This window comes from Schistocerca gregaria, chromosome 3 (genome assembly GCF_023897955.1).
Source record: "Schistocerca gregaria isolate iqSchGreg1 chromosome 3, iqSchGreg1.2, whole genome shotgun sequence".
Taxonomy (NCBI): Eukaryota; Metazoa; Arthropoda; class Insecta; order Orthoptera; family Acrididae; genus Schistocerca; species Schistocerca gregaria.
Genome location: NC_064922.1, coordinates 596,215,690 through 596,233,567, shown reverse-complemented (window position 1 = coordinate 596,233,567; position 17,878 = coordinate 596,215,690). Strand labels below are relative to the sequence as shown.

The following is a 17,878-nucleotide window of genomic DNA, read 5'->3' as shown; positions in this document are numbered from 1 at the left end:
GTTGGTACAGCGAGTGGAATAGCATTCAGTGGTGCTCTCTTGCTTAATCTGGGACGTGAGCACGAAGCCTGTGGCACTTAAGAAGCGACTCACCAGAAATTCATGCGACACATGCATCCTACAAGTCAATTTACGGAATGTAAAAGAAAGGTACAAAACTATGGTACAAGGTATGACTTAGGAAGTAGTGGCGAGAGGAGATACCAACACCTTACGATGGACACTTCCGTATCAAGTTTCCTTCAGGTAATAATTTATTTCAGACACATTAAGTTTCACATCCTCAAAAAAGGAAGACTGCAATTTAACAATGTCATTAGAGATGGAGCACAAGCTTATTCAGGAAGAAAATAGGTCATGCCCTTTCATAGGAACCATTCAGGTGCTTGACTTAAGCAGGTTTTGGGAAACCATGGAAAATCAAAATCTGGATTGTCGGGTTTCAAAATACACTGTACGATTCGACACCAAGCTGTAAACTGGTTTTTGTACAAGAAAGATATCTTGTGAAGGATACTGCTGAAACCTTCTGGGAACAGATTCCTTCAGTGCGGATATGTCATCATGATGGATCAAAGGGCATGAGTGTACAAAATGCAATTGAAAGTAGTTACTGATTTCTGGAAGGAAAGTTATAGAATTTTCTGTAATAGATATTTTTATGTTCTGGACCACTAGACCAATCTTATAAAAAATAAAAAAAATTACTCACTAACATGAGCAATTTTTTATTTTCCATAAGATTGATGTAATGATCCAGGACATACAAAAGGTATGTACTATTCCAATAATATAATATAATAAAATAATATAATTATAGCTATAATAAAAAATCATTTATTTTACATACATTTCCCATAGGTGAACGTAATGTAATTTAATATATTAGAGAATTAAGTATAGTTTTTTAAAAATTATATTAAAGAATAAGTATATAAAATTATTTACTTTCTGCTTTCACAGACATAAGATTATTATGAGTTGCTGTTTGTAATTGCTTTTTGAGATAAGACTTAGTTACAGTTTTACCACATTCACAAGTAACTTTAAATTTCTTGCAGTCTTCACATACATAAGAATGTCCATCAGTTCAATATTTATCTTTATAAAATTCTTCAATACTTTTTTTAATCATACATTCACTACACTGTCTTAATTGTGGCTTGGCACAGCCTAAAGACTGCTTTAGCTGTCACTTAGTGTTTTCCATTTAAAGAATATAATTTTTTTCACTATCTGAAAATTGTAAAACATCTAACACAATTTCCTACACATTTTCTGTGTTTCGGACTTCTCTGACCCTATGTACACAGCACTACATGAAGACTAAGTTCTGAATTAACATAACTGCTTCTTTTATTTGGGATGTTTTTAAGTACATAGGCGAGTGTGTTGAATATTTTAGCCAAATGGCTAACACTTTCCACACAAATACGTTATAATGACCTTTGATATGCACACTCTAATTGGTCAATGACCGTGTGAAATTTGGCTGAAATAAAGGAGCTTGAAGAATGTATATATAGTTGGAGTTCTACTAACAAAGTATCTTCTAAAAATCAACTTCTTCATCAATTTATTTGAGGCTCAAATTCATTATTTTCTTAAAATTATTCCATTTTAAAATTGGACAACAAGCCTGAACAATTGATTACTGTTAATCCATTAAATTTTGGGCATGCAACCGCGCAAATATAATTTCCTCTACTGATATTTTGGCTACGTATCGTCCAGCCATCCTCAGAGTGAGTCACAAGACTGACGACAAGGTGGCAAGTGTGGCCTTATATGCTCCACCGCAGTGGTACTGCGCATGCGGGTCACAGATGCTGGTTGGCGGCAGAGACATACACTTACACATGTGCCTCCTGTGGCGAAGGCGTATAGACATTTGATTCGCTTATCAATGTTTGATCAGCAGCGATGACAGGATGACGACTTCTCTGCAGTTTAATTATTCCAAGAGTTGGATTCCATACTTTGTCAACATTAAAACCATTACCTCTGTTTATTAAATTGTTAGCTAATCGAATTTCTATAGTGTCCTTGAATACAGATTCCCAAAAAGAAGAGGTGGATGTTAAAATCTTCACATCATTGTAATTCATGGAATGATCCATATCAATACAATGACTTATCTGGTTGTAATAGGCATGTATATCTTCGATGCTCCACGCACCTCTAATGAACGGTGCATGTTGTTTGACTTATGTATGACTGCTCGCAATTTCTGCAAGGAATCTGGTACACACAAGTTTTATGAAGCAGTAAATAGTCCTTCACAGAGCCAAGTAAAGGTGCAATCTCCATGGGTGGCCGGAAGATGACCTTAACAAAGTATTTCTCAAGAATACAGCGTATCTTTGAAGAAAGAGCACCCACATAGGGCAAAAACGCACTAGATCTGAAGAAATTACTATCTTCTTCCCAATCACATACCTGCTTTTTAGGTTTTGCATCGTATGCTCTATGAATTTGTTGTGGAGAATATCCATTCGATTTAAAAAGTGCTCTTGAGATATGTTAGCTCTCCTTGCAAATTGTCTTTATTGGATATACATTGCGCCTGATGCACTAAGATCTTAAGGACACCTATGGTCTATGGTTTGTGAAAGGTGATGGCAGCTACTGGCATGAAGATATAGATTTGTGTGCTTTGGTTTCCGATATACGGCAAGTCCTTATGTGCCATCACTTTTACGGTCAATGACAACTATTTCCATAGGAAATTTAGTGCTAGTGTGGATGGAATTCAAATGCTCAAGAAATCGATGTAATTCACCCATACCATGGGGCAATACCACGAATGTGTCATTCACGTACCTCCAGAAGACCGTAGGTATAAAACTTGCTGAGTCCAGTGCCTTGTCCTTGAATTCTTCCATGAATAAATTAGCTACCAGAGGGGCGAGGGGGCTTCCCATGGCAACACAGTCAATTTGCTCATAACATTCACCATTAAACTGAAAATAAGATGATCAAAGCATATGGTCAAATAAGGCTGTAACATTCTTATCAAAATATTGGCTGATAAGAGATAAAGAGTCCTTTAAAGGTACAATTCTAATAAATTTTTTTCCATATAAATGGAGCATGTTCAAGTTCAAGAAGTTTGTTCCCCAAAAACTTAAGTTTGTAAATATTGTAATACAGAGAAATCAATAGATAATTTCACTTTACAAGAGTATACAAAAGAAGGCTATAGAACTATATGTAGACAATGTTTGAATAAATATCAAGTAGAAACTTACAATAAAATCGAATTCCTTGCATATGTGGAAAAAGTGTGGCTAAATATTATTTTAAAGAATGTTTAAGATGAAATCCGAGTGAAGAACATACAAAAATAGAAAATGAAGGAAAATCTAAATCTATGATGAATAATGAAGAAGTCATAAGTGAAGAAAAAAAAGAAATGTAAAATTTGTCAAGAAATTAAAGATTTAAATTGTTTTTATATAAATCCATCACATAAAGATAAACATAATAATAAACATAAGAAATTTACTTTTGAATATATTAAGAATAAGAAAACTTTAAGTAATAATCCTTTATGGTTAATTATCTATCCATCTATAAAATAATTATCATTTTATTTAATAAAATTAATTTTTACAAATCTAATGATTTTTTTGTATTAAGCAGAAGAGCAAAATAATTGATTCTTAAATTAAATAATCAACTACTTGTTTAAAAACTGATTGAATGTTAAACTAAATTATAAACAAATTATTTAAAACCTAATTGATTGTTAAATTAAATAATAAACTAATTCTCTTTTTGATTAATAATTTTTAAATAATAATCCTTACCTAACTATTAAATAATTATCATTTTATTAAAAAATATGTTATACAAATCTAATAATTTATTTGTAATAAATAGAAATGGTAAATGGGAAGATACACTGCTGTTCAATTAGAAGAAATTGCTTATCGACTATAACAACATATTGTTGGAAGACTTCGTGAATTTTGTAAAGAAAATAATTTACGAGGATATTCAAATTTATGTAAAGCTGATTTAATTAGATTTACTATTAGTAATAGTTCAATTATTTTAAGCAATCATCCAAATGTTTTTAGAAATAATATAGCTGAAAATAATACAAATATTGTTCAAAATAATACATCTGAAAATGATACAAATAATGCTGTTGAAGTAAGTAAAAATTATTATAAATGAAGCAAGTAAAAATTATAAAAATTGTTGTTAATATTTATATACCTGAGTTCTAAGACTGCGACAGCTGTTACTGAAGAAGTAAGTGATAATCAAACAAATATTGTTAAAAATAATAAAGCTGATCCTAGTGAAAATCTTTGGAAAAAGTAACCATTTTGTGATATTTATGATGATTTTCTCACTAAAGAAGATAAACCATTTAATGGAATATTTCCATTTACTACAAATATTTTTATAAAACCAGAAGATAGAAAAACAATTAAAGATTACTTAGTTGAAAAGACATTTGGAAACAGATTACAAACTATAAATTTAGAAAATAATAATCATGTACTTGATCCTAATCATTTCTTAAATGCTGTAAAAACAAACACATTTTAAATTGTTAAAGACTATTTGAAAAAACATCATGGTGTAAAGATAAAGTATAATTTATATTGTGAATACAAATTACAAACAGGCGAAATAAATGAGAAAGTTCAAGATTTTGGACAGCAAACACCAGACTATACTATTTTAACAGAAGAAGTTTTTAATAAAAAAATTCAAATATGGTAAAAGAAATATTTTAGAAAATATATCTTATTTTCAAGCACAGGGATCTGGGTGGTCATTTAATAGAATTATTGCTTTACAATCAGCAAATAACGAATTTGTTCCACTAAGACCACCATCTTATATTGAGTTAACAGATAATATTAAAAATAAAAAAAGCAAGTGTATATGTGAAAAATAATGATGAAAAATGTTTTCTGTGATCTATAAAATCAGCTTCGTTTTCTGTAGATGATCATTCTGACAGAATAACAAAATATAAAAATGGTGAATTTGATCTTGATAAAAAACTTGAAAATATTGGATTTCCTGTACTAGTTGATCATATTCCAGAAGTAGAAAATATAATTAATGTACCTAATCTTTATTCATATGATGATGAAGATGAAAATTATCAAGTGTATTCATTAAAAATTACAAAATGTAACAAGGAAAAACATGTAAATCTACTTTAGTTCAAGAAAGATAATAATTCACATTACTGTTATATAAAAAATTATTTAGACATGTATGAAGTCAAATTACTAAACATACTGAAGTAAAATTTATTTGTTATTTATGTTTACTACATTTTAATAGTAAGGAAAAATTAGATAATCATACAATAAACTGTTTAACTAACAAACCATTAAAAGTTGAAATGCCAGATGAAGTAGAATGTATATATTTTAAAAATTATCAATATATACAAAAAGTTCCATTTGTTTTTAATGGTGATTATGTAAGTTGACTTTTAAAAATGGATAATTGTGAACTAAATCCAGAAACACCATATACAATGAAATATCAAAAACATGAACTAAGCGGATTTTGTTATTATATTAAAGATATATATGGAAATTATAAAGATCGTTTTATTTATAGAGGACCAAATTGCCATAAAATTTGTAGAATGTATAAAACAAGAAGTTGAAGAAATTGCAAGAATTTATTCTGAAAGTGAGGAAATGAAATCACTTACATTTGATGAATATAAAATGTTTCAAAAATCTACAATTTGTACACTATGTAAATGTCCTTATACAAAAAAGAATACAGACGTAAGTCATCATGATCATTTAACTGGAAAATATATTGCTCCATTATGTAATAATTGTAATTTAATACAAAAACAACCTGTTTTTGTACCTATGTATTTACATAATTTATCTGGTAATGATTCTCATCTTTTTGTAAAAGAATTTCGTTATGATGATAAAGAAATAGAACTAATACCAAATAATGAAAATAAACATTTTAATTTTTTTAAAAACAAAAAAAATTGAAAATTAGATTTGGTGATAGATTTAGATTTATGGCTTCTTCACTTGATAAACTTTCATCAAATTTAAAGTAAAATCAATTTAAAAATATTAAAAAGTATATTTCTCCCAAATTATTTAACTTAGTAATTCGAAAATGTGTTTATCCATATGATTACATGGATTCTTGGAAAAAATTTGAAGAAATACAATTACCAACAATTTTATAGTGAATTAAATGATTGTGACATAAGCGATGAAGTTTATGAACATGCAAAATTAGTTTGGGAAAAGTTCAATATTAAAAATCTTGGTGAATATCATGATTTATATCTTAAAACTGATGTATTATTGATAAGTGATGTTTTTGAAAATTTTAGAAAGACATGTATAAATACATATAATTTAGAACCATCTTGGTGTTTCACATCACCAGGTTTATCTTGAGATGCAATGTTAAAAATTACTAATCAAAAATTTGAATTATTACATGACTATGATATGCTTCTAATGGTTGAAAAAGGAATAAGAGGTGGAATTTCGCAATGTTGTAAGAGATATGTTTTTTAAAAGTAAATAATAAATATTTAAAAGATTATAATAATAGAGAAATATCGAATTATAATATGTGTCTAGATGCAAATAAATTATATAGTTATGCTATGAACCAATATTTAGCATGTGGCGGATTTAAATGGGATGAACCAAATAATTTTAAGGGATATATATTTGAAGTAGATCTAGAATATCCAAAAGAATTACATGATTTACATAAAGATTTCCCACTAGCTCCTGAATCAAAACTTGTTCTAGGTGCAAATGAAAGTAAATTAATAACTACTTTAGATAAAAACATAATTATGCAGTACATAATACAAATCTTAAACAATTTTTGTCTTTAGGAATGAAACTTACAAAAGTACATAAAGTTTTAAAATTTAAACAATCTAATTGGCTAAAGAAGTATATAGATCTAAACATACAGTTAAGAACAAAAGCCACAAATGATATAGAAAAAGATTTCTAAAAATTAATGAATAATTCGGTATTTGGTAAAACTATAGAAAATATTAGAAATATACAAGATATAAAATTAGTTACAAATTGTAAAATATTTGATAAACTTTCAGCTAAACCAAACTTTAAACATAGACCTATATTTACTGAAAATCTAGCTGCTATTCACATGAATAAAACTAAAATAATATTTAATAACCTATTTATGTTGGATTAAGTATGCTTGATTTACCTAAAGAACTTATGTGTGATTTTCAGTATAGAGTTATGAAACCTAAATATGGGGAAAGTATAATATTTATAATATTAAAACTGAAGATTTCTATGAAGATATTAAATCAATGCTTGATTATTTTGCTACAAGTGACTATCCAACAGATAATATATATATATATATATATATATATATATATATATATATATATATATATATATATATATATATATATATATATATAAAATAATCCAAAAGTAAACAAAAAAGTTGCTAGTAAAATTAAAGATGAATGTAATGGAAAATTAATGGAAGAATTTTGTGGTTTAAGAGCAAAGATTAATGCTTATAAAGTTGGTAACAAAACTGAAAAGAAATCTAAAGGAATTAAGAAATGCTTTGTTAAAAATATTTAAGTTGAGAAGATTATAAAGATTGTTTATTTAATAATGTAGAACAATACAGGAAATTTAATTTAATTAAAAGTGAAAAACATGAAATATATACATTTCATGTAAAGAAGAAAGCACTAAGTCCTCATGATAATAAAAGATATGGTTTAGAATATAGAATAGATGCATTACTATATGGTCATTAATAATTACTGAAAAACTAATAAAAATTATTATATATAAATCTAATAAAATTTTTTCTATATAAATCGACACTATAATCAAGAAGCTTAATCATGTTAGTGTCTTGAAAGAGATAAAAAATAGCTGAAGTAGAGATTAATGCTTAATATAATGTTACTCACTATGAATATTTAAATACTAAATATGGATAAGAAATATGTATGGAACTTAATAATGATTTTAAACTTATTTTACCAGATAGATATTACAAATTAATTGGTCCTTGGGAACTTGAAATAATTAAAAAAGGAGAAATGAAACTGAAATATAAAGGGATGAAGAAACTTAAAAATAGAAATAATGAGTTTCATGTTATATAGTCATGATGTGAAATTTTTAAAAATACATTATTTTTCTAATTTATTTTATTTTATTTAAATGCACAACACTAAGCGACAGCTAAATCAGTCTTTAGGCTGTGCCAAGCCACAAATAAGACAGTGTAGTGAATATATGATTTAAAAAAGTATTGAAGTATTTTATGAAGATAAATATCGAACTGGTGGAATTCTTATGTATGTAAAGACTGTAAGAAAATTAAAGTTACTTGTGAATGTGGTAAAACTGTAACGAAGTCTTATCTCAAAAAGCATTTACGAACAACCACTCATAATAATCTTATGTCTGTGAAAGCAGAAAGTAAATAATTTTATATACTTATTCTGTAATATAATTTAAAAGAAAACAATACTTAATTCTCTAATATATTTAATTACATTACATTCACCTATGGGAAATGTATGTAAAATAAATGATTATTTATTATAACTATAATTATAACATAATATAATATAATATAATGTTATATTATATTATTGGAATAGTGGATACCTATTGTATGTTCTGGATCATTAGATCAATATTATCGAAAATAAAAAAAATACTTGTGATAGTGAGTGATTTTATATTTTTTACAAGATTGGTCTAGTGGTTGAGAACATACAGAAAGTATCTACTTGCTGTATCTAGTTCAAATCAAATGACCCATTACAGACGGTCCAGAATTCGATTACGCTCTCTGGAAAGTTGTTGCCGACAGTTATTTGTAACATTCGAGAGGCTGAAGGGCACTTTGGATCAAGAGTTGGGAAAAAGTTTCAGACGCAGCAAGATGATTTGGGCAATGTGCATGTGGGATGCACCAATTGCGGAAAATTAAAGGCAAAGTCTTATGAAAAATTATTTACAATTGTTCTAAAACCCTATTATTTTAATGAAAGCCTAGCAATGTAGATCAAAGAACTCCCATTTCATACGACGAATTGTTGTGCAATCTGGGAGAAGAAAAGTGTCGACCTGTACCAAGAAAGTAGAATCTGCTTTGTGTCAGCTATGCAGCGCATTTTTCAACTGGCGAGTGAGAAAAGGCTGCAGAGTTAATTATCCAAAATAAAGAAGTTACAGGTCGAAAAGATGCAGATACTCTTATTAATTCATCATTAGCTACTATTACCTATAGCTATAGATGGAGAGCATAGATATAATGGTTACAAGAAGGAAAAGAAGAAAAATACTTCTGTGACATTTCAGACGTTTATTGCCCTGCAGAATCGTGTGCACTAAAATGCAGATATAGAGAAGTCTCTTTAGCATTCTGTGCACGCTGTAGTACACTCCATTACTTTACCTGATTTTGATACATCAGCTGACAGTTATCCAGACCGATCTGACAATACCAAATATGCAGGATATGATCACGATCTTTTGACATTAAACAGTTTCATTATGATAGTCGTCTCGTATAAGTACCCACAGTTTAACTTCATTCGCAATAAAATACTGCGAGTGGAAGGTCGAAGCGCTTGGTTTACGCATTGTGTTGACATTTGTCTTCAGAAGCCGAGTCACTCATCCCATGGCTACACGGCCAGCTTGTCGCTCCGTTAATGTCCATGACAAGAAGAAATGACGACTGTCCCTAGACAAAAATATAGTTATTCTTTCTTGTCCATATCGACTAAATCTAACTTTATACGAAAACTCGCGACGAAGTTTGAATTTAAACAATTAAACGTGTCTTGTAAACATATCGATTGTGGAAAACGTCTACGGTTTTGCAGATATGGTGCTTTCAAGATTATCTACATGCGATTCTGTTTAGCATATTTGAAACAGAGGTCACAGTCCAGCAATCCCCTTCTTAGTCTCCAATATTAGACTGAGAGGACAAACGTTATGGGATACCCCCTGATGTCATGTCGGACCTCCTTTTGTCCGCCGTAGTGCAGCAGTTCAGTTGGACAAGAGAACCCAGTCTGTTATATGTAAACACAGTCCACGCAATTAGGGAGCCACCACCAGTTTGCAGAGTGCCTTGTTGACAACTTGGCTCCATGTTTCGTGGGACACTCGAACCGTACCATCAGCTCTTACCAACTAATGTTGGGACTCATCTGAGCAGGGCACGGTTTTCCAGTTCAGTTATCTATGTTCCAATCGATACGGTCGCGAGAACAAGAGAGGCGCTGCAGGTGATGTCGTGCTGTTTAGCAAAGGCTTTCGCGTCGATCGTGTGCTGCCATAGCCCATTAACGCCTGATTTCGCCGCATTGACCTAACGCATAGGTTTGTCGTACGCCCCACATTGATATCCGTGGTTATTTCATGCAGTGTTGCTTGTGAGTTAGCACCGACAATTCTACGCAAACGCCGCTGTTCTCTGCCGTTAAGTGAAGGCTATTGGTCACTGCGTGTCGGTGGCGAAAAGAAATGCCTGAAATTTTGTATTCTCGGCACACTCTTTGCGCTGTGGATTTCGTGACGTTGAATTTCCTAATGACTTTCGCAATGGAATGTCCCATGTGTCTAGCGCCATACTAGCGCCGGACATCTTTTGACATGAATCACTTGAATACAAATTACCTTTCCGCCAATGCACTGCCCTTTTATACTTTGTGTACGCGATACTGCCATCGTCTGTATATGTGCATATCACTCACCCATGACTCATTTCTGTATACAACAGAAATTGGAGATTTGTTATAACTTTCTGTTTCAGAATAAAATTTCAGTCGTCAGTTGCTTTCTCAAGGACGTGAATGGTCTTTCTTTAGGCACAAGATCGTAAATAGCCATTTGTAACCTATTACAGTACAATAATGACTCTACCCCACAGTGACAGGCTTTACCATACGACGAAACTAATTTAACTACCTTTGCTATATGTTACATTCTGTATTGTAATAATTTCGAATACTACATCACTTAACGGGCGCGTTATCGTTATGTGCCAACTGTTTTATGTCACTGACAGAAGAGGACAGCCCCCTCCAAAGGCTGATATAACTCATTATTGGGTCTACATCCTATTGAATAATTCGATGCACGGTGTAGTTTCTCCGATTTTCGTCTCATAATTAAACATATGGTGCAATGTAGACACTGTACATACCTCTTGTCGTTTGTTAACGTTTTAGCATCATACTGGTCACACGTACACATGAAAACTGGAATTGTTTTGGTTCACTGGAGGTAATGAATGACCAGTTTTAAAAGTAACTATAGGGAGTTTGATCGTAAATTGTGTACAATTGTACACTTGTTATTGTGGTCTTCACTTCAAAGACTGGTTTGATGCAGCCCTACATGCTACTCTATCCTGTGCAAGCCTCTTCATCACCGAGTAACTACTGCAACCTACATACCTCTGAATCTGCTTAATGTATTCATCTCTTGGTCTCCTTCTACGATTTTCACCCCTCTCCCACACCTCCCTTCAGCAGTAAATTGGTGATCCCTTGATGCCTCAGAATGTGTCCTACTAACCGATCCATTCATTTAATCAGGCTGTACCACAAATTTCTCTTCTCACCAGTTCTGTTCAGAACCTCCTTATTAGTTATGTGGTCTACCCATCTAATCTATTTCATAGCACGACATTTCAAAAGCTTCTATGCTCTTTTTGTTTGAACTGATTATCGTCCATGTTTCACTTCCATACATAGCTACACTCCATACAAATACTTTCAGAAAGGTCTTCCTGACACTTAAATCTATACTCGATGTTGACAAATTTCTCTTCTTCAGAAACGCTTTTCTTGCCATCTAGTCTACATATTATGTCCTCCCTACTTCGACCATCATCAGTTAATTTGCTTCTCAAATGGCAAAACTCATTTACTACTTAAAGCATCTCATTTCCTAATCTAATCCCCTCAGCATAACCTGATTTAATTTGATTACAGCCGGCCGGGGTGGCCGAGCGGTTCTAGGCCCTACAGTCTCTAACCGTGCGACCGCTACGGTCGCAGGTTCGAATCCTGCCTCGGGCATGGATGTGTGTGCTGTCCTTAGGTTAGTTAGGTTTAAGTAGTTCTAAGTTCTAGGGGACTGATGACCTCAGAAGTTAAGTCCCATAGTGCTCAGAGCCATTTCAACCATTCTGAAATTGATTACATTCCTTATACCCTCCTTTCAATATACTATCCATTGCGTTCAGTTGCCCTTCCGAGTCATTTACTGCTTCTTACAGAATTATGATGTCATCGGCAACAACAAAGTTTTTGTTTCTTTTCCCTGAATTTTAATTCCTACTCAAAACTTTTCTTTTGTTTCCTTTATTGCTTGCTCAATATACAGATTGAATAACATCGGAGATAGCCTACAACATTATCTCACTCCCTTCTCAGACACTGCTTCCCTTTCGTGCTCCTCGACTCTTCTAACTGTCATCTGGTTCCTGTACAAATCGTAAATGTCATTTCGCTCCCTGTATTTTACCCCCGCCACTTTTAGAATTTGAAAGACAGTATTCCAATCAACATTGTCAAAGTTTTACTCTTAGTCTACAAATGCTATAAATGTAGGTATGCCTTTCCTTAACCTATCTTCTGTGAAAATTCGTAATGTCAGTATTGTCTCACGTGTTTCTGCATGTTTCCGGCATCCAAATTAACCTCCTTCAAGGTCGACTTCAGCCAATTTTTCCATTCTTCTGAAAAGGATTAGTGTTATTACACTCCTGGAAATCGAAATAAGAACACCTTGAATTCATTGTCCCAGGAAGGGGAAACTTTATTGACACATTCCTGGGGTCAGATACATCACATGATCACACTGACAGAACCACAGGCACATAGACACAGGCAACAGAGCATGCACAATGTCGGTACTAGTACAGTGTATATCCACCTTTCGCAGCAATGCAGGCTGCTATTCTCCCATGGAGACGATCGTAGAGATGCTGGATGTAGTCCTGTGGAACGGCTTGCCATGCCATTTCCACCTGGCGCCTCAGTTGGACCAGCGTTCGTGCTAGACGTGCAGACCGCGTGAGACGACGCTTCATCCAGTCCCAAACATGCTCAATGGTGGACAGATCCGGAGATCTTGCTGACCAGGATAGTTGACTTACACCTTCTAGAGTACGTTGGGTGGCACGGGATACATGCGGACGTGCATTGTCCTGTTGGAACAGCAAGTTCCCTTGCCGGTCTAGGAATGGTAGAACGATGGGTTCGATGACGGTTTGGATGTACCGTGCACTATTCAGTGTCCCCTCGACGATCACCAGAGGTGTACGGCCAGTGTAGGAGATCGCTCCCCACACCATGATGCCGGGTGTTGGCCCTGTGTGCCTCGGTCGTATGCAGTCCTGATTGTGGCGCTCACCTGCACGGCGCCAAACACGCATACGACCATCATTGGCACCAAGGCAGAAGCGACTCTCATCGCTGAAGACGACAAGTCTCCATTCGTCCCTCCATTCACGCCAATCGCGACACCACTGGAGGCGGGGTGCACGATGTTGGGGGGTGAGCGGAAGACGGCCTAACGGTGTGCGGGACCGTAGGCCAGCTTCATGGAGACGGTTGCGAATGGTCCTCGCCGATACCCCAGGAGCAACATTGTCCCTAATTTGCTGGGAAGTGGCGGTGCGGTCCCCTACGGCACTGCGTAGGATCCTATGGTCTTGGCGTGCATCCGTGCGTTGCTGCGGTCCGGTCCCAGGTCGACGGGCACGTGCACCTTCCGCCGACCACTGGCGACAACATCGATGTACTGTGGAGACCTCACGCCCCACGTGTTGAGCAATTCGGCGGTACGTCCACCCGACCTCCCGCATGCCCCCTATAAGCCCTCGCTCAAAGTCCGTCAACTGCACATATGGTTCACGTCCACGCTGTCGCGGCATGCTACCAGTGTTAAAGACTGCGATGGAGCTCCGTATGCCACGGCAAACTGGCTGACACTGACGGCGGCGGTGCACAAATGCTGCGCAGCTAGCGCCATTCGACGGCCAACACCGCGGTTCCTGGTGTGTCCGCTGTGCCGTGCGTGTGATCATTGCTTGTACAGCCCTCTCGCATTGTCCGGAGCAAGTATGGTGGGTCTGACACACCGGTGTCAATGTGTTCTTTTTTCCATTTCCAGGAGTGTATTTTGCAGCCGCGACTTATTAAGCTGTTAGTTCGGTGACTGTCACGCCTGTTAGCACCTACTTTCTTTGGAATTGGAATTATTATATTCTTCTAGATGTCTGAGGGTATTTCCCTTGTCTCATACATCTTGCTCACCAGATGAAAGAGTTTTGTCATGGATGGCTCTCCCAATGCTATCCGTAGCTCTGACGGAGTGTTGTCTACTCCCGGGGCTTCTTTTAAACTTAAGACTTCCAGTGCTTTATCAAATTCTTCACGCAGTATCATATCTCCCTTCTCCTCTTCCTCTACGTTCTCTTCCATTTCCATGACATTGCCTGCAAGTATATCTTCCTTGTACAGCCCCTCTGTGTACTCCATCCACCTTTCTGTTTTCCCTTCTTCGCTTAGGCCTTGATATTCATAAAGGTGGGTTCTCTTCTCTCCAAATGTCTGTTTAATTTTCCTGTAGGCAGTACCTGTCTTACTCCTAGTGATATATGCTTCTACATTCTCACGTTTGTCCTCTAGCCATTCCTGGATCACAAAGGGAGCGAAAATAATAACTGAATTTATTTAGCAGAATTTATTCAACATTAGTAGTCAGCGCACAAATGACGTGTGTTGTCCGTGGGCGGTGGTACTTGCTTGGCTCAGCACTTAGCAGCAGGATACAGCCAGTGATACGAAGATGCCAAGGCGAACAGGCCACTGCAGAATAAGCGCAGAGATATGTCATACATGCCCATGCCAAACACGCAATGGCAGCAAACGCCGTTGTAGGCGGTCACGCCGTTTGTGCTCGTGCAGCGATCAGCGAGGAGCACCTCTCGGTGTAGGCGACAGACACTGCAAGGCTGCGGTTGACTGTATTTATGGCCGCTCGACCTGGCTTTGTGATGATGTGACGTCCTATGGCCTGTGCACAACAGAAGTCAAGCACCGCTAGGCCCCGGCATAGTGTAATCCAGTTCACCATTTCGGCGGCTTGGCCTTCTCAACATGCTGCGTCGACAATATTCCAGCCGTGGCAGCATGAATCAGGGCCCGGTGTGTGACAACTGAACTCAACCCAATGCCGGAACGAAGGATTCTGTTATGACAGCTCAGCGCATTCCAGCCATTACAGCGAAATGTGGTTGGAACCATTGAAGCTGGCCTGGCTGCAAGTTACGGATGCTGATTTGAAAAGTTATTGGCATATAATATGAGTTGACTGATTCTAACTGACTCATTGATGTTGCGGTCATAAGACATTACATTATTTTGTTTTGTTAAGCGTACACATGTACATTTTTGAACCGTTAAAGCAAGTTGTCAATCTTTGGATGATAGTTTGTACAGCTTTATTCAAATGTATGTCTTCGATATGGATAACTGCATCACCTGTGAATAGCCAGAGATTACTCTTAATATTGTCTGACAGGTCGCTGACTCGAACGTGTAGTCTTTGGGTGTTGGTCGATATAACTGAAGCAGATTAGCAAAGAAGGGGCGACTAACATTGCTCCCTAGCAGGTCACTCACATGCGGATCTTCTGTCCCAGTTGTCAGACTTCGTCCCTTGCAGCAGGTCTTTCATCGCCTAGTAAGGAACTGATTTACAAAAGGTTCAGCAGGGAAGCTACAGACAATGAAAACTAGGATAATCCGGAGAAATATAGATTCAAAAATGAACACGTAAATGAGAGGTAGCCGTGTCACAAATTCCCATAAATCATCACTCACAGAATGTAGCCGCCGGCGAGCAATTAACTTGCTGCAAGCCCAGTCGAAAGTCCAGAAGTTCACACAACAAAATCGTCTTCAGAATAAAGACCAGTCCCCAGAGAGAGCACGCAGAAATGAAATATTTGGTCATGCTTGCGGTAACACTACCAGCACTACCAGGGGTCGGCCAAAACAGCTTACCTCGATCTACAGCGCCAGTATCTTGCGGCGCAGACGTAGCGATAGTACAGTCGGAACCATTGTAGCTGCGACGTGCTTAGTAGCTCTAAGCATCACAAGTGTTTCGCGGATGACTAACTTAGGCTGTTCCCAATATAATCGGAAGCCATAAGCACTAAATGGCAGTAATTGGCGTACAACGGACCTCGCGATGTTGATACCTCCAAAAGATGCAACGAAATGGACTGGAGACTTGCCCCCCAGTTTATTTAAATACTCTGGTGATGAGCTACGGCGCACCTCCGCGGTTCACGAAAAGGTTCTTGTAGCCAACCTTTCCCAATGTCCTGGCTGCCTGGAGTGGCATAGTTCCGGCCCTCAAGCAGGGTGACCCGAAATGGAACGAATTCTCAGAAAGTGGCAGAACTTTGTGTGCCTCCGCCACAGTGTCGCTTGAACGACGATTCGAAATAAAGGACAGAAAACCAAACTGGATTTCACCACCGTGGTCGTTTACTGTATTGATGAAACGGGGATTTAATTTTTCCTGTCCCCTCCAACCACTGGTCCTCTATGTGGACAGTACCTCGGTAGTGTCTGTGGACTTCTGAAAATTACTTTAATAGTATCAATTCAGTAATTATGTTCGATGAACTGTTAATTAATCGACTAGTCTGAGTTAGGCATTAGTTTACTCAGAATTTTATTTGGAGTTCGAACCGGTTTTCAGAATTAAAGGATTAATTTTATTACTGTATCTTCCTTTGTGGTGAGGACTGGTCTGGACGGATGCTGCTGCCTTGACATGTGCGCATTAAGCCAAATGATCGTCGATGCGGTACAGAGTGAAATGCTTTTCGGAAGTCAATAAATATTACGTCTACCTGTCTTTCAGGATGTCACGTGAGAAAAGTGCATGTTGGGTTTTGTATGTCTGTTGTTTTTGGAATCCCTGCTGGTATACATGGACGAGATCATTCTGCCTGAGGTACCTCATTATGTTTGAACTAATAATATGATTTATAAGATTCTACAACAAATGATTTTAAAGATATAGGACATTGGATGGCTGGTATCAGTGATGCAGAATGCCCATTTCGGACTCCAGATTGACATGTACAGGAAGTTGGAGGAAGAATTCTCCGGTAATGCGTTGATTTTGGAGTCAAGAATGTTCTCTTTTTTTAAATACAGTAGTAATTGCCCTGATACAGCACTCTGATGATACTGGTCCAGTAGTCGGTCGAGGCTATTAGCAGTGGGTGACGTCCCCAGCATAATGCTGTGGCAGTGCCGCATAGTCTGGCGCCGTCGGTCCTTCCTGACACAAGTCTTGCATCAGCAGTGTGACAGAGCTAGATTAAGCAGCTCGACTTATGATTATCATGTGCAGCCGAGGTGTCTGGCAGAAATGTGCGGACACCCTATGCTAAACCCTGAACCCTCGGAGACTAGCTGGAGTGTCAGGTGATGGCATCCATTAGCAGCCTCACCTCAGCGGATCCATTTAGAATACTGGAACCACAAGGGCTAACTGATGAGTCATAGTTCAGTGGCTTCGTCTTGCTGATGACGCTGCCCGATGAGGCTGTAGTAGCTTGGATGCGTATTCAACCGATGACGGGAATGGAGACTGCGCCAGTCCAATGCACAGTGCAGATGGAATGCACTTCCAGCTGAGATGGGAGCGTTTATACTCACTTTGGCCGGGTGTGTTACGATAGGAGCTAGGCACCCGTCACATAGAAGGCTCTGGAAGCACCACATTGTGCTCCTGGACGT

At 36.4% G+C, this 17,878-nt stretch overlaps 1 protein-coding gene across 2 annotated transcripts in view; it reads left to right on the top strand.

The window, feature by feature from the left end:
• Positions 1-17,878, top strand: part of LOC126354201 (cilia- and flagella-associated protein 251-like) — a 53,788-nt gene that overhangs the window by 33,182 nt on the left and 2,728 nt on the right. The gene's annotated exons all lie outside the window — the stretch shown is intronic.